This window comes from Uranotaenia lowii, chromosome 3, assembly GCF_029784155.1.
Source record: "Uranotaenia lowii strain MFRU-FL chromosome 3, ASM2978415v1, whole genome shotgun sequence".
In the NCBI taxonomy this organism is placed as follows: domain Eukaryota; kingdom Metazoa; phylum Arthropoda; class Insecta; order Diptera; family Culicidae; genus Uranotaenia; species Uranotaenia lowii.
This window is the reverse complement of record NC_073693.1, coordinates 99985837-100008330: the sequence shown is the minus strand read 5'-3', so window position 1 is coordinate 100008330 and position 22494 is coordinate 99985837. Positions and strand designations below refer to the sequence as shown.

Genomic DNA, 22494 nt, shown 5'->3' with positions numbered 1-22494 from the left:
TTCATCCAAAGTTATATTTTTTGGAACTTTCAGTACATCTCTGGCGATTTTTGAATGAAATTTTTTGTTGTCCCATAAAAATTTCCATACAAAATTAAAACTCGTTCCGCTAATTTGGGACTGGACAGCAAAAACAACCAAAAAAAAGTTACGGGAGGTGTAAAACTTTTTGAAATTTCCATACAAAGCTTGCAGCGGTCCAATGTACACATACGCTTGGAAGGAGTGGATTATCTGAGGACCCAATCCAAGCTAAGTATATTTTTTATTAAGTTTAAATGTCAGTTATGCTGCAAATCTGCCTTCTGATATTGTTTCTGTTTTGCAAATAGTTTCCAGTTTTTCCAACTTGCGTGAAACATTATTAAAAAAAATTAACTAAGGTTTGTTTCCAATTCACGGAAATTTAAAGCTTTTAAGTTATCCACGTCCAGAAAGCTTTAAGTATGTTTATGTTGAAATGAGCAATTCAACGCAGGTTTCAGTGGTGGAATAGAATATCGTTTATTTGCTATCTTAGTAAGGTATTTAAATGGCTACACTCTCCACTAGCGATTGTTAATTCCACCAGCGATCGTCAATACGCGTTTAGTAAGATTTTAAAAACTTGCTCAGGCGATTGCCAAATTCACAGTGAAAGCTTTTCACATTGTTAAGTTTTTTCTTCCAATGATTTTGCCTTTTTTCTGTACTGAAATTTAGATAAATAACGATGTCCAACAGTAATATTGCTGCTGATCGATAGTTCTGGATGACAGAAATCAAATCGCGTCCAAGATGGTAATCTAAAACTCATTTTTTTTTTTTAATATTTCATCCGATCGAAGTCTTTTTAATGCTGGTTTTAAATTACCAAATTGTCGACAAGTCAACTTAAAACATTATTCATAGTCTCATTTTCCTAGCAAACGAGATTTACGGTGTTATTGTAATAAGTGAAAAAACTAAGTTATATTATTAAGGCGTTCATAAAGAAAGCACTATTATCAGGAAAATGTATGTCTCAAATCAGATGAGCAAGTAGTCACATCGTTACATGGCCAAAAAAGGTTATTAAAGTAACAAAAAATGTGAATTATGATGATGTTTTTTTTAGATTTCTCACACTAGAGTAAATTGAAATTAGATTTTCAATCAAACGTATTCTAAATTTTTAAGAAGCAGGCCTGATACATGCATGAAACGAAATTTCTACTTACCCTGAGACAAATATTGAACAATGCTAAACAATGAAAAATTCATTTGCTTTTCTAATATTGACTTATTATCTTGAGCTTTTTTTGGTGACTGATTTTATTTTCTATGATTTTTATTTGCTCAAGGCTCAAACCATACAAACATATATAAAAATATATACATAAGGGAGATAAGGGCATAACGAGCACCCAAGGTATAATAAGCACTCCATTTTTCTACAAAAGTTCGTATTTTCTTAAACAATTTTTCATGAGGATTTGTTTCGTACTACCTATAGTATTAATTTTTCACCAAAAAAGAAACATCCTTTTCATCTTTACAGAAATATTAAATAATAACCAGCTAGGTTCTCAAGTGACAAAAATATTATAATTTTTGAGCACCACCAAATAAGCTTTTATGACCTTTAATTAATCTTGATCTGAAAAGTACGCACTGCAACATGATTTACACATTGTTTCTCAATTTTCACCATCATAAATTTTTTGATTTTTAACTTTAATCAATTTTAAAACGCGTTTTTCTTAAATTTGTTGACCTGGGGCAAACAGAGCACTTTTAATCAGGGCAAGATGAGCGTTTTCTGCCGAGGAATCTAGCGGCGAATTCGACTCGATGAAAGCAACTGAATAATAGAGCTACAGCTTGACTCGTTTTATCTGTCGATTTGGCCTATTGGTTAGGTGTCGGAGAGGTAATCATAAGACTCGAATTTGATTCCTGTTCGAGGGGTTTTTTTACATACCAACATTCATGATTGATTTTTCAATTGTTACATTATACGGCTAGTAGCATCATCCGTCAAACAAAACACCAGAAACATAATGTATGAGCATGTTTTAATTGTTTGAATTCTACAAACAGACCTAGATTATTTTGTTACTGCTTTGTTTGATGAATCTACGCCTCACCGTTTAGTGTAAAATGCATCGATCATAAATGATAAATGAAAAAAAAATCACCATGCCCAGGAATCGAACTCGAGTCTTCTGATTACCTCTCTGACACCTTACCAATAGGCAAAATCGACAGATGAAAGAAATCAAGCTGTAGCTCTATTATTCAGTTGACTTCATCGAGTCGAATTCGCTGCTAGATTCCTTGGCAGAAAACGCTCATCTTGCCCCAAAAAATGGTTTTCAGCATTCGGCAAAAAATTTTAAAATGCATTTTTGAACGTTTTATCTACTTTTTCAAGTTTCATCCAATAAGGCAATTGACTATTCGAGTGTCTGAACACGAAACAATGATGTTATTCACATATTAATGCTGTTCTCTATGGTTAAATAAGCGTTTTCCTTAAGGTGGCCATTATACTCTTATCTCCCCTATGATTGATGATAATTTATTTTTAAGAAAAGTTTTTAATATTTAATCGTAATTTTAAGAAATCTTCCAAATATCTTTAAAACGGTGTGCTAAATTTGTATAATGGAACCTTTAGCAAAGAAATAGGGAAATCACTTTTGTCCATTGTTAAAATCTTTGAATTTGGTGAATATAAAGATTGTTAGATTGTTAAGATTGATCATAAAATAAGTTTTTTTTAAAGAAAGCGTTCAATTTCTGTTAAAACAACTTAAGCTATGCTTAAATAAAAAATGCTTAATTTTCTAAACTCTTGAGCAAATTCAAAATGAATAAATCATATTTTCAAAAATAATAGTAAAAGGTTAAAGTTTTCCGTTTCAAATTTGGTTCCTACAAACTTGACCCTAATTCATGATTTCAGTAAGAAATTTTGCTTTTGTAAAAAAAAAAATTGCAATATTAGTAATGTTAAACAATACACCAGAAACAAAAAGAATTTTATGTAGACGTTTTAGATAAAGATGTACCTTTCTTCATCAACAATTTTTTTTCGTTGAAAATCAATTCCACAATAAAAATCCTGTGGACAAGATTTCCGAAAAAATAATTCTGTGTTTTTGTCAAAATGAATCCTCGAATTCTGTAAAAAAAAATCTCTCATTTTTATTAAATTTTTATAGCGTAATCTGTAATGCTATACAACACAAATGTAAAGAAATGGGGTCTTGAAATCAATTTTAAGAAGTTTTACTTCAATAAACACCTGTTCCAATCTGGTGCTGGTTATTCTTGTTATCAAATTGATAAAGTTTTACTCCATTTGTATTGAAAATAAATTCGATATTAGATTTGATCTACCTGACGTTTGATTTGAGTATATGACAGTAAAACATGGGTTTTTAAAAAATCTGTGAAATTTGCAATTATTTACAAAGTTCCGTCATCTGTAAAAAAAATTCTGTGAGGAAATTTTGCTCCAAATTCTGTCAAATAACAGATTTTTCTATAATTTCGGCAACCTTGCCTGTGGATGATAGTTTTTTAAATAAACATTTGTTTTTTTTTTTTTTCATAAAACAGAACTTTAAATTTTTTACTAAAATTCTCCTTTATATTTGCGATTTTCAGCTGATTTGTGTTTACAAAATAACCTTGAATCGAAATTAAGAGTTTTGTAATTGCGTAACAATCAAATTTACAAGCTTGTATCCTCTTGAATTCCTCAACAAAAATGTCAATTTGATATGTTTATCTTGACTGTAAAACTCTTTTACGAGTTGAATCATATTTAGGAATTTCAATCTTTTTTTTTTTCGAAGCTAGACTAGAAGAAAATGACAAGTACTGAAAATGAGCTGGTGGAAAGTTTGTAGAAGCTTTGTCATCACATAGTTAACTTTTGTTCAAGCACAGATCAACTTTTTCGGAGTGGTGGAATCGGTGGAATATATGTATTCTATCTGTTTTTAAATTTTAATATGATTTCTGAAATGTATAAAAAAAAATACGATTTCTAAATCTTAATTCCAGATCCGAATTTTAGGAGCCAAGTTTCAAAGTCCTCTTTTTTAAGTCTAAGATTTAAACTCTGTAGTTTTGGGTTCCAATATGAATTCATTATTAAAATCTATTTTAAATTTGAATTAAAATATGAAATTCGAATGATGAATCTGAATCTGAGTTTTCAATCTTGGATCGCCAATTTGAATTTTACACAAAAATTGAGTTAAAGAACTTTGAATTTGAATATGAAGCATAAATTTACTTTTCTTCATATTCGCAAAACTATAATCAAAATATTGAAAACGTAATGATTTTTTAAATCTATGAAACGCTAAACCAAATTTGAACATGGATTACGTAACAACTTTTCATCTCTAGTTTCTTATGAGTATTCGAACTCGACAACAAGAATCAAAAACTGGATAGTATCCATACTGATGGAGATGCTGCATGCGAAGCGGAAATAAACCGAGTTTTACGATCGTCGTTCCGTTCAGAGAAAATTTAAGAAAAAAGGATAAACACAGGGTGACCAGCAAACCGGGAAAACCGGGAATTGAAAATGGAACTGAAAAAATCGAGTAAAACCTGAAATTCCGAATCAAAACCGGAAAAAATATTTATGAATAGTTTTTCCCATGTATTATAAACCCATGAAATCCTAAAGTTCTTTCTTTTCATCATGACGAAACTTTTCCCCAGAAACGAGATTTTCCCGGTAAAAGAGGAAAATTTCTGAAAACATTGGGATTTTTGAATACATTATATTTATAGCGTTAATTAATCAAAGGGTTTAATGTTTTCTACAGTTGTGCACTTTTTTTCTACGAATTTCTGGTATAAAATGAACCTAAATATCTGAATGAAGAAATAAGTGAAAGGATTTGAAAACATTCTATTTGTAGCTACTTTATAGTTCTGATGTGAATTCGTACTTTGATATCAGACAGTCCACATCTCAAAAAATAGATTTTTGCTCAACATCTTCAAACTGATATTATTATACGATAGTCCAGAATTGATAATGTTCAAATCTGCATCAGGAGCTTTTTTTTCAAAACATACACGTTATGCTGAATCGATACTTTAAACAGAAATGTAACTAATACATTTAAAATTGTGGAGTAACTTTGAAAAGCCTGACTAAAATATCCAATAATTTGATGGAAACATTTAGATGATATTTTAATAGAAAGTAAAAAGGATGATATGCATTCTGCAATTCATTCAAGTCCTAATTCACCTCTAGGTCAACTAATTTTCTTAAAATCAAATTTCTTCGAAGATTTTTTAAACAAACGTTGTTTTTAAATAAATTGAAATAGAAAATTATTTTTAGCTATTTATGATTTATTGATACATTTATCAAATAAAAAAAATAATCATAACAATACTCCAAGTTTTCATTTGATTGATAAAATATTTTAAAAATATTAAAATTGAAATAAAATTCCAGTTTCTTTGTTTGTAACCTCGCGGTATTTATCCTTTTTGGTTTCGAAAATATTTTCTCACCTTCAGCTCAATTTCACAAAATTGAAACACAAAATTGAAGTTTTGCTTCCGCCATTTTGTATACATTCTTTGCATAAACAAGTTACCGCATTCTTTATTTGAAAAAATATGTTAAAAATTACAGATTTTAAATTATTGAGTTATGGAATCATATTTGATATTGCGGAATCACGAACATAAAGAATTTATCTCAAAAATCGGAATTTAAAAGAAAATTTCAAATTGCTGATAAGTAATAGGATTCTGCGGAATCTATCTTAAGAACATTAGAGAAAATAAAAATTTAATATCAATCAGCAGCACAACAATAACATAAAACTTGATTTCTCATTCCGAAGATAAGGGTCAGAAATAAGAATCAACATTCGAATTATGAATCCAAACTTTAAATAAAGTTGATTTATGAATCGGTTATGCAATCCGAAATCCTGTTCATGATTATAGTTCAATAGTAAAATTCGGTATTTCAACTTGAAATTTTGAAAGTACCAAATAATTCATTATATCTAAATAATAAGTGAAGTTGATGTGAAAGTCTGAGAAGAAAATAGCAATTTTCGGTTAAGGTTAGGACAATTCGCATTATTTCTTACCGTACTACCTTCATCTCAACCTGAGTAATCTTTGAATATCAAAAAAGAAACACCAAACAGTTTAATATCCTCTCACACTTTTACGTTCAACTTTCATAAAAATAACTTTTCCTAGTGTCAAAAACCCGATAAACTTATTTACTTGTATATTTTGGAACACATAAAATCTTAATCCGGAAAACCAGGAATATCAACATGGAGACTCGCTGGTCACCCTGCATGACAGATATTCGATCTCATAACCATTGACAGCAGACTTCAGTTCTATCCACTATTGTAAAGCCGTTGGCAGTTAAAATCTTGCTTGAGGAAAAATTTTAAGTTTACCCTCTTATAAACATTGTTGCAATGTTCAGAAATCTAATTTAACAATATTAATATAAATTTGACCAAAATGGTAATAAATGGAGGTAAATAGCTTATTTTACATACTTTGCGCCGACCAATTGGGAAACAAATTAAAGTGTAAATGAAATTTTAGTCAATTAAAAATTAAATTGAGGTTATATTGGAAAAAGTTTGATTTATTTTCCAAACTCTTCTTGAATTTACCTAAAAGACTCCGTTATGACTTATTCTTCGTTCAAAATAACTGCTCGTTAGTCAAGTTTAAAGCAAAAAAAGTAGCGACGGTTCAAAACTGGAAAGGCTTTGATGGAAAAGATAGTATCTCGTTACTTATTTCTGTCTATGTATTTCTTCTTTTATGACTAATTTTCGGGTGTCCTTTTTCAACCGTTTTCTAAAGGTCGCCATGGAAAGAGAACAGCTATCATAATACAAGGCGCCAATGGGAAGATGAGTTTTTTTTTCTAATTAGGCACGCATAAATTATTATTTACATGATTATTAATTGAACCTTTCTTTAAACAAATGTAGTTATACATTTAAAAAATTGTTGTAATTTGTAAATGATTAAAATTCTAGAACAATAGATGCCAGATTCCCATGGATTTTCAATCTAAACCTATTGCAATCGATCAGACTTCTCGGAACAGCATCCAAAGCTAAATGATGGAATGATTTCAATTTAGTCAAATCAAATCGGACACGCTTTTCCACTTCTGCCGTCCGTCAGGAAAACCATTTGGAAATCACGTGTCGGGTCGGATGAAGGCATCGTCGTTAACGAGAAATTTGATCGCTGCAAAATCGCTATCGATTTCACGGATCCTCCCTCGCAGCAGACCTACCGCATCCATTCATCTATTCCAGGTCAAAGTCAAAATGTCACCTCGCCGAGTTTGGTGCAATTTTTAATACCTGCATATTTGCTATGGTGAAAAAATGTCGTTTATTTTCATCTTTTTTTGGCTGGTGTCGCCGTTTCCCAGTTCCCAGAATCAACAACCACCAACATTCGACACCGGCAGCCGCGAACGGTTCAATTTACGATCCAAAAAACGCCGTACTCGGTTTCCTTCCTTTTTTCGGAGAATTGAAATAATAATCAACCGCAACAAGGTTTTGCGCTACCGTTAAAAATGGTACATCATAAATTGCTCACGGGGGCCCACTTTTGCCGGCATCTCATATTTTGTCTCTGCAGAGTCGCTCGTCTTTTAAAGTACCCCGAATCTTCTTCAACATTTTTTCTCTGCTTCCCATCAGCTTCCCTACTTAGTGGGTGTGTTTGTTGCTTTTTAAGTTGCGCGCTTAAATCTTTTGCCGAATCAAAGGAAGTCAAAGATTTAAATTTTGCCCCGTTTCTCGAAGATGCACCCATCGTAGTTCCCGAAATGAAAATAAAACGGGCAGAGGTCATAAAATTAAACGGCAAAATAATCATCCGAATCCGATGATGTGATTTCAATCCGATTAACTGATGTGCTGGATGCGGCAAGGCAGGGCGAAATTGCTTTGATGTGTTCATCGTACCCGAGAGGCTGTGACTGTTTATTTGTTTCGAGAACTTGGGAGATCAAGCGAATGTTGCGGCCAACAATGTTTTTAAGTGTCATATTTTGTGGAAAATTGAAATTATATCGAGTTTCAACTTGAGATGTAGCAAAACTTTGTTATTCTGGGTATTCATCAGAAACAATGAAGTGATGTCACTACAAAGAGTCGTGAAAGTCTACGGCAAATTCGTACAAAATTTATAAACGTTATAATTTTAAATTTAAAACTTCTGAATCACTACGTTAAGTTCTAAAATCAGATAAGATATATCAAAACGCTTTTCAGATATTTTGGTATAGTTCTCTATAAGAAAAAATATGCACACACATACAAATATCAGATCTTCTAAAAAAAAATCTAAAAGGAACAAAACTGGTATGTTTTATTCTTTTTTTTTCAGAAAATTGTGTCTAAAAGAGGGTTAGTTGCTCATCTATTTACGTAGCTTTCCGTCTCACGACATAACCTGCAGAACAATATTCCTGGTCTCGAAGCCGTCTGAACGAGCGGGAGAGGGAGGGGGGGGGGGGGCTTCTTGCTTATTTTCGTTCATTAGTAAACAAACAAAGTTTAAATAGTTTTACTAATTGCGGAGACATTATTAGATATCTCAATTTTTCGCTCTCCGCAAGTGTGGTAAACTTACAAGCATAACTCAAATGTTATATATTTAATAATAATACTTTATTCGACAAAACTAAACACAAAAAATTTGGTCACACAATAATACCTATTTTGAACAATTTTGTCCAGTGGTTTCTGACATAAAGTGTGTCGAATTTCGGTGTTTCTCGGCGTAGATTTCTTTGCGGATAAACTTTTATGTTATCGAGTTTCCTACTACCAGTTTTAGTTTTCGACGTCAAATGATCCGATATAACTTGTTCCATAAAATTATTTTATACAAAAAGCTAATATTTTGGCAGCGTTTCTAAGCAGAGTCACACTTTTCTGACGAAAGGATTTTTTCTACCAGAAAAATGTTTGCAATATTGTTGTGTTTTTTGTTTGAATTGGCCAGAGGAACGAAACCTTATATCGTACGTGTTTTGTTTTTCACTCTTCCTAAGTTAAACTTTTGCTTAAAGTTTCCCACACTGGAATATATGTCTTATGTAAAAACTGTGTCGAAAACAAGCTCCTGTCGAAATCTAAGGTCTTTACCCTGGTACAAAATAATATCTTACATTCAAATGATTTGAGTCCTGTCTTCTTCACATTTTTGTATATTTTCACCAATCCTTAGTTCAAATAACTAGGGCACGACTAAAGTTCTTCATTGTTTTGTATAAAAAAACATTTTTTTCCTTAAACATGTCTTTAAAGTTTTACAAAAACTATAACTACACTAACAAAATAAATAAATATTTCCATGCAATCTGATTATTTTAAGTTTTTTAGAAAAATCCCTATTCAAGTTGTTAGCTGATTTGATATTATTTTTGATGTATTTTATGCATATTTCTATACACCATGGCCGTAGGAACGGGGAGTGTTTTGAGGGTTAAACCCCCCTCCCCCCCCCCCCCCCCTGGAGGGTAAAAAAATGTCAAGCAAAATGTTCTTCTCTAAACTCGAAATTTAAAATTCATGAATTTCGATGAACGACTCAAGTTAATCAAGAGTAACAATCTCGACCCAGAACTAAGACCAAAACCTCGAAATCTTATCCCAGGTCCACAACACTTGTTGATAGAATCTTAAAGACTGACTCGAAAAAAGCTATCAAAAGTTATTCACATAATGAGTTGGTGCATAAATTGTGGTACAGTCTTTAGCCTCCAATATCGAATTTTCAATAAGATTAGACTCACTAAGGTTGCCTGATTGCCCGGATTTTGCCCGAAAGTTTTTACTTATTTACAAATGCAAAGAAAAATTTAAACTGCGTGATAAAATTTTTGTATTTTGCGTCCAAAACAGTTTTTTAACAAAGTTTATCCTAATAAACTGGCTGATGTGTTTCGATGAATATAAACTACTTTTCGAATTTTTTCTTCTGAATTTTAATTGAAGAATTTCTAAATTCTACTGGATATTGCCCAGATTTTGGGTTGTAAACTTTGAATCGTGTGTCCGGATTTTGCAAGGTTTTTAGATAAAATAGCCCAGATTTTCCCTGCCCGGATAAGTGCGGAAAAAGTTCTGGTGAGCTTAGGTTTGAATAATTTCTGATGCTCTGGTGCGTTTTTTTTTCATAAATCTTAATTTGTTGCCCGCGACCGGATTGTGGAATCTGATTCCAGTCTAAAGTTTTTGATTTTTAAATTGGTTCATCATTGGGACAAAACAATGATCCGAAACTTGGTTTTGCATTCAAAACTAAAATATAATTCATTTGACATGTTCGAAACTCATCGTTCCGGAATATTAAAAAAATATTAAAAATAACAAACCATTTTTAAATTTGGTTTTCAAACTTTTACTCTATGCCGAATAAAAACTTTCAAAGTTCCATAATGGTGATCCAGAAATGAAATATAAGAGTTTCATCATTCGGAATTTTCAGTCAGGATAGGAATTCAAAATTTGTATTCAGGTTCAAAATGCAGAATTCAGATTCGGAATCAAAATTCATAATTTCTTAAAACAAAACAGAAAACAGGTAAAAACCACTGCTATAAAATAAGATCTAAACTTATCTTCTAAATTGCGTTACTTGTGAAATCTAAGTTTCAATTTTTCACAGGATTTCAATTATAAATTAAATCATTAATGATAATTTTATGTTGATAAAATAACTTGTACTGCATCTTCGGGTTCAGGATATATATTTTATTTGCTTGTTGTTTAATATTATTTACATTGTAGATCCTTCAAAAAAAAATTCAAACTAAAATCTGAATGTATCGAGTTTACAAGAGTCAACAATAAATCTGTGTTGAACCCCAAACAAGTCTCTTTTTTATTTTTTAAAAATTCAAAAAAAAAACTTATCACTTATAGGACTTGTTTTCGAAAGTAATGATTTGAAATGAATTATAATTTATATATAAAATCTTAAACCCGAATGATGAGATACTTTCAGTATCACGTTTTTTTTCACTTTTCTTTATGTATGCATCTTTCAAGCAAAAATGTTCTAGGAAAAATTTTGTCATCAAAACCCCCCCTATGAGGCAGTTCTTCCTACGGCCCTGCTATACACGCTATACAATTTTTCTCAACAACTCCATACAAATTCTAGAAAAATTGAAATGTTCACAGTGGCTCAAATCTACTATATTATAATTTCAAGATGAAGTTACCTGGAATTGTGTTTACAAAATTGTTGAAATTGTGGATCAAAACAATGAATAAATACGCCTATTCCGTTGGATTCGTTCCAAAAATTTATGAAAACCTGTCATTTTGATAAGAAAGGACTACGTGTTAAAAGACGTCGAAAGATTTGTCATGATTTCTTACCGGTTAACAAGTTTTGGAAAACAATTGTTAAAAATTTGAGCACTTTACATTGAATTATTTTTCATTCACCTTGATTGTATATTTAAAAAAATAACCGGGAAAATCATCATTTTGAACCGGGAAAACTTTGAAATTTCAAAAAGAAAAATCGCTAGCAACCATGCTGCTTGGATATTGGCTGGATTTCCTGAGATTTAAGATGAAGATTCTTAGGCTTAGATTTTTGAATGCCTTATTTTTATTTTTATTATTTATTTGATTGATTATTGAAAAGACAAATTTCCCAACCTTTACTTTGTCGGAATAAACTTTCAATGATGAATGATGAATGAATGATGAAGCCTTTTATTTTGATAACTGGAAGGATTTTATTATGATTTTATCTCTTAGTTTGATCACTGGAACTTTGAAACAAAATTAAATATGTTCTTATTTAATAATATCAAGTTCAATCATCAATTATGTGCTTTAAATAAATTCTCTTAATTTCAATGATTTAAATCATAGTTTAATTCGAAATTTTAATTCGAACTCGGTATCTGATGTTTAAAAAATATTGATTTAAAATGTGTAAACTAGATTGCTTGAAATTGATTTTCCAGCAAATTTCTGATTCATGGTTTGGAAAATAATTTTTAATATTTATAATTGAAATGTCAGGAAAACCATAGATTTAAAATTTTGATTCAGGGTTAATTTTGAATCGAAACAGTAATTTTTTTTTGAGTTTTTGTGATAGCAATATGCAGGAAAATTGTTTTTGAAGTTATTTTTATTATTTTTATCTGAATTTCAATTTCAAAACCCGGCTTTTTCCAATGATGTTTGGGCAACTGAACCGGACCGGACTTTTTCAAATTTGGTATTTGTTGAGAACGTGGGTTTTAGTGGTGGAATAGAGTTAATTTTTATAATAGTACTCTCTACATTAGCAATAGCTATTGTTCACTTTCTAATTCTCATTTTTCTTAACCGGGAAAGTATTCATTTTTCAATGAGTATTCCGATAAATTTATTCATTCTTATCTCTCAACACTGCAGTGTTACTGTTAATCACAGTTTGAGTAGGTTTGCTTTACAGTGTGATGATGTAAACATTTACGTGTACATCATCACCAACTGTCATCAGCAATCACCAATGATCAATCGCTATTGTTCTCAAAACACGAATGGACCAAAACAAACGGTGTGTTTTTGCCGGGATACGTTTTCCTCTGGATGATCTGAACATCGTAAGTTAATCACCTCTCTCAATTCGTTAATTGAGAATGCTAAGCAGCTTCACATGCCTCGCCCTTGATAACCTTTGTGAATGCATCAGTTGGGCCCATAACTTATTGAAAACGCAGGTTTCAGTGGTTGAATAGAGTTAATCTTCATTCGTTTTGTTCGTCAAGTCCTTAAATAACTACTTATAACATAAGCAATAGCTATTTCCATTACTACATCTTCACTTATGAATGATCTCAATTATGTGTAGTATTCTGATTTGACAACTCAGAATATTTGGCAACACTGCTGCGTTACCACGAACCTAGTTTGAGTTATTTTTCTTCACAGTGAGATGATGTGAACATTTTTGGTCAAAGCATGTGGAGAACCAAAACAAACAATGTTTTGGTTCTGCTGCAATCGGCAGATCGGGATAATCCATTCCGAATTCCACAGGAGGATCCGAAACAAAACGGAGAGTTCCAAATATCCGGGCAAACCCGAATTAAACCGGGCAATCTGGCAACCTTATATTATACACTAAACTTCCAATGATACGAGGAATTTTGAAGTTCAAAGTGTTGGTGCGTACTTTATATTTTCCAGTGCTGTATCTCTACATATTATACGAATGTGTATATTTTTTAGATCTTCAACTATTGATCTTCTTATGGGCTTCAAAGAACACAAACTTTTACAAGCAGTTTCTCCTTTCAATTTTTTGTGGAAACACATAGAAGAAAATGCAAAAGAAAAAAAATGCTTAAATCTGTTTTATTAAACTAATTTACTACAATAATCATCTGTAAACCTTCGCCACTTTTCGAGAGTACCTACAAAACTCGATAACCTTTTGGGGCTATCCAAAGCCTCATATGAAATAAGTTACTCATTGGTTGAGAATAAACTTTTTGACTGCAACATCTCTCGAAGTCCATTAGTCATGTTGGGGCTAAAAAGGCGACAAACCGAGAAGTTGCTACCAGCCATAGAGGTGCCACTTAGAAAACTGGCCGGAGAACAAACCGGAGCCGACGTCATCATCATCATCTCTGGGACCAACCACGAACCCAGTAGTGGAACATAAACGTCGTCGTCTGTGCCCCGCGGCCAGCAGTTGTCCCGGTGTTGCTTCTGAACGGCCAAACCGGCCAACCGGCCATCAGTCAGGTGTGCTAATCGGACACGATAAATGGCCATCAACCGGGCACTTAAACTGATTAACCACGCGACACACATCTTTCGGGTCGGTCACGAAGATGTTAGCAGTTAGGCTTCTGACAAGAGAGGACAAGTCGAGACGAGACGCGATGAAACATGGTTAGGCATCATTTAGTACAAATTTGCAAACAGAGAGAGAAGGAAGAAGAAGGGCTCCGAAGACAAACCGCCCAACATCAAACGGCGGAAGGAGCTCGAGGAAGATGGGATGAAAGGAATCCTATTATATCAAGAAAAGGGCGAAACTGGTCAAGCAAACTGGTTGGACAATCCTTGGCTCACTAATTCCGGCAGCAGATTCCAGGGGATGAAAAAGAAGTCGTTGTGGTCAGGGATAGGAAAGTGTCGTACGACTTTTGCAAATAATATAAGAGCTTTTTTGGAATAATTTTGGAGCAGTGAATTGATTGATGCAAATGATTTTTTTCTTGCAGCTCATGTTTGCATATAAATTATGGAACAAGGTTAAAAATTTATTCAATAGATTTGTGCACTTCTTTGGAACATTTGAACGCTTCTTATTCAGAAAAAAGGCTCAAACATCCTGAAATGGTTAAAACTTTTCTCATGAAATGCTTAGCTACTTGTTATGTTAGCAAAAAATGAAGCTTAAGAAAAGTCAAAACCAAAAATCAGAGATCAACTTCATTATAAGCTTATTTGATTTTTCTGGATGATTTATTGTGCAAAAATTTCTTCTGCCATACACATTTCCATACAAAATTGAAACCCGTTGTGCTAACTCAGGAATCAACCAAATCATTTCAAATTTACACTGATGCTAAGTTTCCCAAAAGTCATCGAAAAAAAAACGTATGGGAGCAAAAAGTCATTTTATCAGCGGTCTAATGAACATACATAAAATACCTCCCAAATTTTATGAAATTTCATCTTTTTTCAGCGTTCCTGATTCAATAAGAGGCGTTGTAACTGTAAAGCTCCCCGTAGTGAAGACGCTTTTGAAGCAATTACTGCAAACTTGTCCCCTTTTCGTAGTTTTCATCTCTCTTGATGGCTAATTTAAGGTTGATCATGGGTGACTTTAGTTCACATGGGACTGTCTAGGGGGAGCAAATTGTAAATTTTGGGAGACTTTTTGAGCAGAATCTTCATCAAATATTTATGTTTGTATACCATGTTTTCATTTCCATGCAGGTAAATCCTTCTTCGTAACCTCCAACTCGTGTTTGCAACCCAGGTTACGACAATTCTTCTGTCCAGTTTGATTTGTTTTTTTTGCAACAAGAATTTCGTGGCTCGAAGTAAACCACCTTACGTTCCAGTGAGGGATGTGTTATCTGATCGATCTTCGTCTATAATTTTCTTTATTTTAATATTTCCCTTTCTATCTTTTTTTTTCATTTGAAAATAAGTGTTAGACTTAAGTCATTGTAAAATGAGGAAAAAAGTGTGAAACACGAAGAAACAGAGATATAGTGCCTTCTTGAACCTCAATTCCCTTATATTTTGTAAACAATCCAGATAAACACTGATTTGGAGCAGAATATTTTGAACAAAAACAGACCTTTCTTGTGTAATTTTTTCCGAGGAATCAAATGAAGGCTATTTGAGCCACCACACGCTTCGAAAAAAGGAGTTATGGCTGATTTTACCCTCGATTCCCCTATACTTTCTATTAATTATGTAAAAAGAAATTTCGTACTTAAAATGTTGAACCAAATGAGACCTATCTTTTGTGCTTTTTTTTTACGAGGAATAAAATGAAGGCTATTTGAGCCACCACACACTTCGAAAAGTGGAATTATGACTGTTTTACCCTCGGTTCTCCTGAATTTTTCAAATAGTTTAGAAAAACCATGTTTAGACTTGACAATTTTGAACAAAATTATACTCAACTTATGTGGTTTTCTTTCCAAGAAATCGAATAAAGGCTGTTTTAGGCACCGTACGCATTGTAGAATGGAGTTATGGCTGTTAAACCCTCAATTCCCCTACATTTTTCAATTCAGAAAAAACTTACTCAGTCAGAACTTAAAAACTTTGACCCAAATGAAACTTTTCTTGTGTGGTTTTTTCCAAGGAATTAAACGAAGGTTCGAAAACTTGAGATATGGCTACTTTACCCTTAAATTCTCAATTTTTTTAAATAATTCAGAAAAGTCTTTTTCTGATTGGAAATATTTCAGAAAAATGCATGTTCGAACTTCAAATTTAAAACCCACAATGAGACTTTTCTTGTGTGGTTTTTCCCAAGAAATCATTTGCAGGCTGTTTGAGCCACCGCCGCACGCATCGGAAAATGGAGTTATGGATTAACAGTTTGATAAACTCCATGCCTCCATTTTACGATGCGTAGGTGGCTCAAACAGCCTTCATTCGATTTCTCGAAAAAATCACACAAAATAGGTCTCATTGAGCTCAAAAATTTTAAGTCCGAATTTCTTTTTTCATAATTAATTGGAAAATATAGGAGAATCGAGGGTAAAATCAGCCAAAACTCCATTTTCCAAAGCGTGTGGTAGTTCGAACAGTCTTCAATCGGTTTATCGGAAAAATCACACAAGCTAAGTCTACTTTTGTTCAAAATTTTCTACTCAAATTTAGTGTTTTTCTGGATTGTTTACATAATTTAGGGAAAGCAGGGGTTAAAAAGGGACTATATATCCGTTCGTAAACTCGTATGGCATGTGAAACTATGTCCAATCGATTTTCCGGACATTTTCACTAAGGGGCCGTTCACTAATTACGTAAGCACGATTTTGAAAATTTTCAACCCTCCCTCCCCCCCTGGTAAGACAAAGTAAGATTTTTCAAAATCCCCCCTCCCCCCCTAGTAAGATCTTACGTTTTAAAATCTTTGAGAAATTGACACGTTTTTTTTTCAAAAACTTGCTTGCAAATAATAAAAATATGTCATCCATGCTTCAAAGCAAAGCACTTTTTAAGTAAAAGCTAATAACTGTATTTGAAAAGCACAATTCATACAAAACAACAGATAAAATGTCTAAAATGATTGTAGAAAACATTAAGTTTGTAAGACATGGCATGTTCGGGGTTACAATAATCTTCAATAAGTTTACACAATCGAATAAACAATATAAAATCTAAATTCCGATTTTAAAAAAAAGTGAAAGATCAGGTTGACCAAGGTACCATAAAAATGTTATGTTTTTGACCTCAAATTCATAAAAATCTAAAAAAATATTTTTCTATGCTACTAAAATTGGTGTAAAAATGTTAAACGACAATTACGTTGTTAATTAACCTAAAAGCTGAGCTGAGATTCATTTCAGCGATAAGCGATAAAGTTTTACGATTTTTTGATTAATAGTTTGTAAAATTTAGAGTTGGTAGTGGCTTGGTTGGTATTACTGAAAAACCGTCTAGAAATTCATTATCTTAAGCCCCTCATATTGAATTTTAAAGATTTCTACTTGATGAAGTCATTTTCGAAATAAGATGTTTTCAAATCGTGGTGTAAGAAAGCGCCATTTTCCTTTTTGTTAATATAAATTTCTCAATTAAAATGATTGTTATGATGAAAAGCGAATAGCGACGGTCTTTTTTAATAATGTGATTTAGTGTTTCTGGTGGCATGTTGGTTTGAATTGGATCTCTATTAGTTTTATAGAACCTGCAATTTTTTTATTAAATAAATTACATCAAAAGATAAATAACATAACATCAAAAATTACCAACAAATAGGTAGTGAGAAAAAAAACCTGAGGACGAACGAATCTGTGACGAATTACCAATGTAACATTTCTTACGTAAGATATTTGGAAACCCCCCCTACCCCCCTAGTAAGAGATCGTAAGCAAGTGTGAAACACCCCCACCCCCCCATGTGCTTACGTAATTAGTGAACGGCCCCTAAAGTAATGCATATTTTCCTAATTGTATAGAAATTGAAAGCACGCACACTGTCACTTCGACTTTGAACTTCCATAACTTTTTACTTTGATGATATTTTTTGATCACATTTTCTGCGTTAGATAGATCAACTATCACACTATTTTACCAAAAAATTTGAGCTTTCTGGAATTTGTGCGGCCTGAGATACAGTAATTCTGCGAAAATCGGACTTTTTGGAATTTTACCATTTAAACTGCAATATCTCAGAAACTACGCTACATTTTTTATTGAAATTTTTCAGAGTGATTGTTAAAATATAAAACTAGTATGTCTGAAGTTTATGCAAAGTTCTATCGGTGGGATCAAAAGTTACGCGAGGTACAATATTTCAGGCATGAACCTAGAAATGCGATTTCTATAGAATTTTGGACGAATGTTTCCATAGGAAAATCCTTTTTTATGTTTAACAACCAGCAAATCTATTTCAACCAAAAAATCAAACAATATCACGAGATTCTGATTTCAAAACACACATATTCCATTGTTTCTTCTCTCCATTGCTTTTGCCAGACATTTTTTGACTGATTTGTGGATGGAAACGATATTGTTCTCATGAATCGTCCAAAATTCTATAGAAATCACATTTTTAGGTTTATGTCTGAAATATTGTACCTCGCGTAACTTTCGATCCCATCGATAGAACTTTTCAAAATCTTCAGGCATGTTAGCTTTATATTTCAACAATCACTTTGCAAAATTTCAATATAAAATTTAGCATAGTTTCTGAGATATTGCAGTTTGAATGGTGATAGTCCAAAAAATCCGATTTTCGTAGAATTACTGTATCTCAGGCCGCACAAATTCCAGAAAGCTCAAATTTTGTGGTAAAATAGTGTGATAGTTGATCTATCTAACGCAGAAAATGTGATCAAAAAATATCATTTGAGTAAAAAGTTTTGGAAGTTCAAAGACGAAGTGACGGTGCGCGTGCTTTCAATTTCTATACAATTATGGACGGTACTGTAGCTATTGAATTTATTCGCGGTTTATACACTTTCTCCAGTTGTGCGCATGTAATTTTGCAACAAAATCGAGTGTGGCTGCCTGAAGCTTAAAGGTATGAGCCATATAAAAAATAGTTATAAAAAACCTTTTTTACTTAAACCGAAAACTTTAAAATTTCCACACGCCATATCACCAAAACTAGGTGATAGACAAAATCTGACAAGTGATTTGAATATATGACGCCAATCTTTCAAAATCAGTTTTTAGGGATAATCACATTCGCATTACGTATCTTTTTTTTGTTTCACCCATTATCAGCCGTATCTTCCTTTTTATCAACTGCTGGAAAATTGAGCTGCTCACTGTGTTTTTTGCTTCCGACGATGGGAAAAGAAATCGTTTCATTAAAGATTTATTGTTTCAAAAATTATTGATACAATTATTTTTATCAATTAAAATTGGTTTAAAAGGAAATGATATTCATTCCTAGCGTGTCTTTTGTTAGTTGTAACCGAAAAGTGGTTTTAACTCAATTGATCCAAGATGTAATTTTACTTCTTAACTTTAAATAATTTACTACGGAAATCAATAAGATCCAGTTGAAGCAGGAGCGCACAGAAAAAAAAGTAAAAGGTGCCTAAAAATGTATTTTAATGTGAAAAAGTTATCTGTTTCAACTTAATACTAACTTTTTTGCTGAATTGGTTTCCCTCAAAATCTTTCATTTTAACTTAGGCACCAACAATGCTATTCACTTGTGTTATTAAATTAATTTAATGTATCGTTCCCAAACGAACACACACTCATATTGGATCTTAAAGAAACTTGATATTTCCTCAGAGAGATTCCTAGGACTATGCTAAGCATGCCGTTAACCGAGCTTCGATCTAATGATCGTTTGCATAGAAGCCTTGAACGCTACCCCTTACGCCACGGGCTTGAATTGTGAATCAATCTCGATTGCCCTCTCATTATTTTTTTTTGTGGTGGTGCAGTATGAAACTCATTTTGTCACGTCTGTCAAAAAAGAAAACATATGTTAACATTTATGATACCATGAAAGGTTCATTGAATTACCCCGCTCCTATTTTGTCCTCTGTTAGGAAATCCTTCCAATGTTTCGTTAAACCAAATTGATTTCGAAGGACCTACATTGTAGGGGTAATTATACCATAAACTCATGTTAACTAGGTTGCAAATCAAGCTATTATTTCCACCAATATGATGGGGAGCGTTATTCTGTCATTTACATCCTACACGATCGACGAAAGATGTGTGTTTACTCAGCCCGAGTCTCAAGAATTACAACATGCAATTTTGCCACGTTGTTTGTTTTTAGCGCAGATGATGACCGTAAGCGTTCGGAACATAAAAGTACAAGCGATGAAAAAAATATGACTAGGTGACACTGCGGCAATTTTCCATCTGTGTTTAAGTAGTTCTTATTAAAATCCGTATTACTTTTTCATCGGAACCTCCTCTCCGGATAGACAATCGATGTTTCGACTAGCAGGGAGGGCAAAAATGAACAAGGGTAACCGGTTGATGAAAATTGCCACATTATCGCAAGTTGTAAATTTAAATGAGTAATTCAACAAACATGAGCACACCCAATAAGCAGCAAACTTATGCTGTAGGTTTGAGGAAACCTACACTGGCCTAACAGTTTGCCGCCTATCTTCGCCTCCGGAGGGAAATTAAAACAAGTTTCCAACTACTAACCGCGCTGCCGCTTTCATGTCGGACAAGGATAATTCGCATCGGGAAAACACTCTAAACTAAACCCACCAACACCACCCCCAGCCTTCCATCATCATCCTTGGCTGAGGGCTTCTGGTCGTTTGTTGTTATTTCAAACAAACCGGATAACATTAACCAATTGGTCGGAGCAAATGGTTTGGAGCATGTTTTATGGAAAATAAGCTAATCTAATTTGAATGAGTTGGGTGATCGTTTTAACCTCCTCACAAATGAGGGGAAGCTAGAAAGGGTGGAGGTGACAAATGGGGATTGGATAGGATCGAACCGGAACGAAGTAATTAAATAAATTTGCCGCCATTCGACACCACACGATTAGTTCTCCGGGTCACCGAGCTTTTGAGGGACGGTTGATAAGATGGAAGGGGTGTGGCACGTTGCTAGAGGTGACATCTGTTTTGAGGGCAACAGGTGTTTTGAGGTACCAATACCAAACAGTGTTAATTAGGAAAAATGTGTTGCCATTGATATTGGCTATTGAACACTTGTCTTGTTGTAGAATTTTCGATAAATTGTCTTTGGACCTCACCTACACTCATAGAAGAGGTTGCAAAAATACAATGCCTAAAGGGTGATACGGTCAAAATTTGGTCAATATCAACTTGACGTATTTCTTTCAATTTTGCATTTAAAAAACCTGAACACCCCTCATTTTGAAGGTGTGTGTGTGTGAAATGTTGCTCTTATTTTGATTTTGGAATTCACTCTTCAGTTGTCAAAATGCCGTCCAAGGAAGATGAGCAGCGTATCAAAATTTTGCTCGCACATCGCGAAAATCCGAGCTACTCGCACGAAAAGCTGGCAAAATCGCTAAAAGTTGCCAAATCAACCGTTACAAATGTAATTAAAGTGTTTGGGGAACGTTTGTCGATCTCTCTTTTCGAGATGCCGCAAATAAGCTGAGTGTACCGTCTACAACCGTGCATCGAGCCAAAAAACGAGCCGGACTATCGACTTACAAGAAGGTAGTTACTCCAAATCGCGATGATAAACAAAATACGACGGCCAAAGCGCGATCTCGGAGGCTGTACACGACGATGCTGACGAAGTTTGACTGCGTGGTAATGGACGACGAAACCTATGTCAAAGCCGACTACAAGCAACATCCGGGACAGGAGTTTAATACGGCAAAAGGAAGGGGAAAGGTAGCAGATATTTTCAAGCACATGAAACTGTCAAAGTTCGCGAAGAAATATCTGGTTTGGCAAGCCATCTCTACCTGTGGCTTGAAAAGCAGCATTTACATAGCTTCCGGGACTGTCAACCAAGAAATTTACGTGAAAGAATGTTTGAATAAACGTCTGCTGCCTTTCCTGAAGAAACACGATTGTTCCGTACTGTTTTGGCCGAATTTGGCATCTTGACATTACTGTAAAAAGGCCATGAAGTGGTACGCCGCCAACAACGTGCAGGTGATTCTCGAGGACAAGAACCCTCCCAACACGCCAGAGCTCCGCCCAATTGAGAAATACTGGGCTATTGTCAAGCGGAACCTAAAGAAGACCAAAAAACTGCTAAGGACGAGCAGCAGTTCAAGGCAAACTGGCTTTCTGCGGCGAAGAAGGTGGACAAGGTGGCTGTACAAAATCTGATGGCAGGAGTTAAGCGTAAGGCCAGGCAATTCGGATTTGGAAAAGCGGAAGCCTAACAGAATATTTTTCCTGAATTTTAAACTAATTAAACTTGAAAAAGAAATTTTATTTGATTTTTTAAATCAACAATTTCATCGATTTTCACGCGTTTTCCCTTGACCAAATTTTGACCGTATAACCCTTTATTTAGCAAGTCTCTGTGCCAAAAATGCGCTGAAAAGTGTACTGTGTCAAAAATGAAATGATTGGAAAACCACTATTGGCACAAAGACCCGAGCTCGCAAACAAAATGATGCAAGACCACTAAATTCAAGCGAAACAAGAGAAACATTTTATTGGATTTTCATCCTATTGTATAATTCATCCAAAAAAAAAAAAAAACAAATAGTGAGAATCGAACTCACTACAACATATCATCTCGGCTTGCCAGTTCGATATCTTACCCAGTGTACCATCTGAGTC

The 22494-nt window shown here is 33.6% G+C and overlaps 2 protein-coding genes across 7 annotated transcripts in view; one reads left to right on the top strand and one right to left on the bottom strand.

Annotated features, from left to right (window-relative positions):
- Positions 1-22494, bottom strand: part of LOC129758526 (uncharacterized) — a 421682-nt gene that overhangs the window by 63087 nt on the left and 336101 nt on the right. The window lies entirely within an intron of this gene.
- LOC129758525 (HIV Tat-specific factor 1) overlaps positions 1-22494 on the top strand; it is a 329990-nt gene that overhangs the window by 148278 nt on the left and 159218 nt on the right. The gene's annotated exons all lie outside the window — the stretch shown is intronic.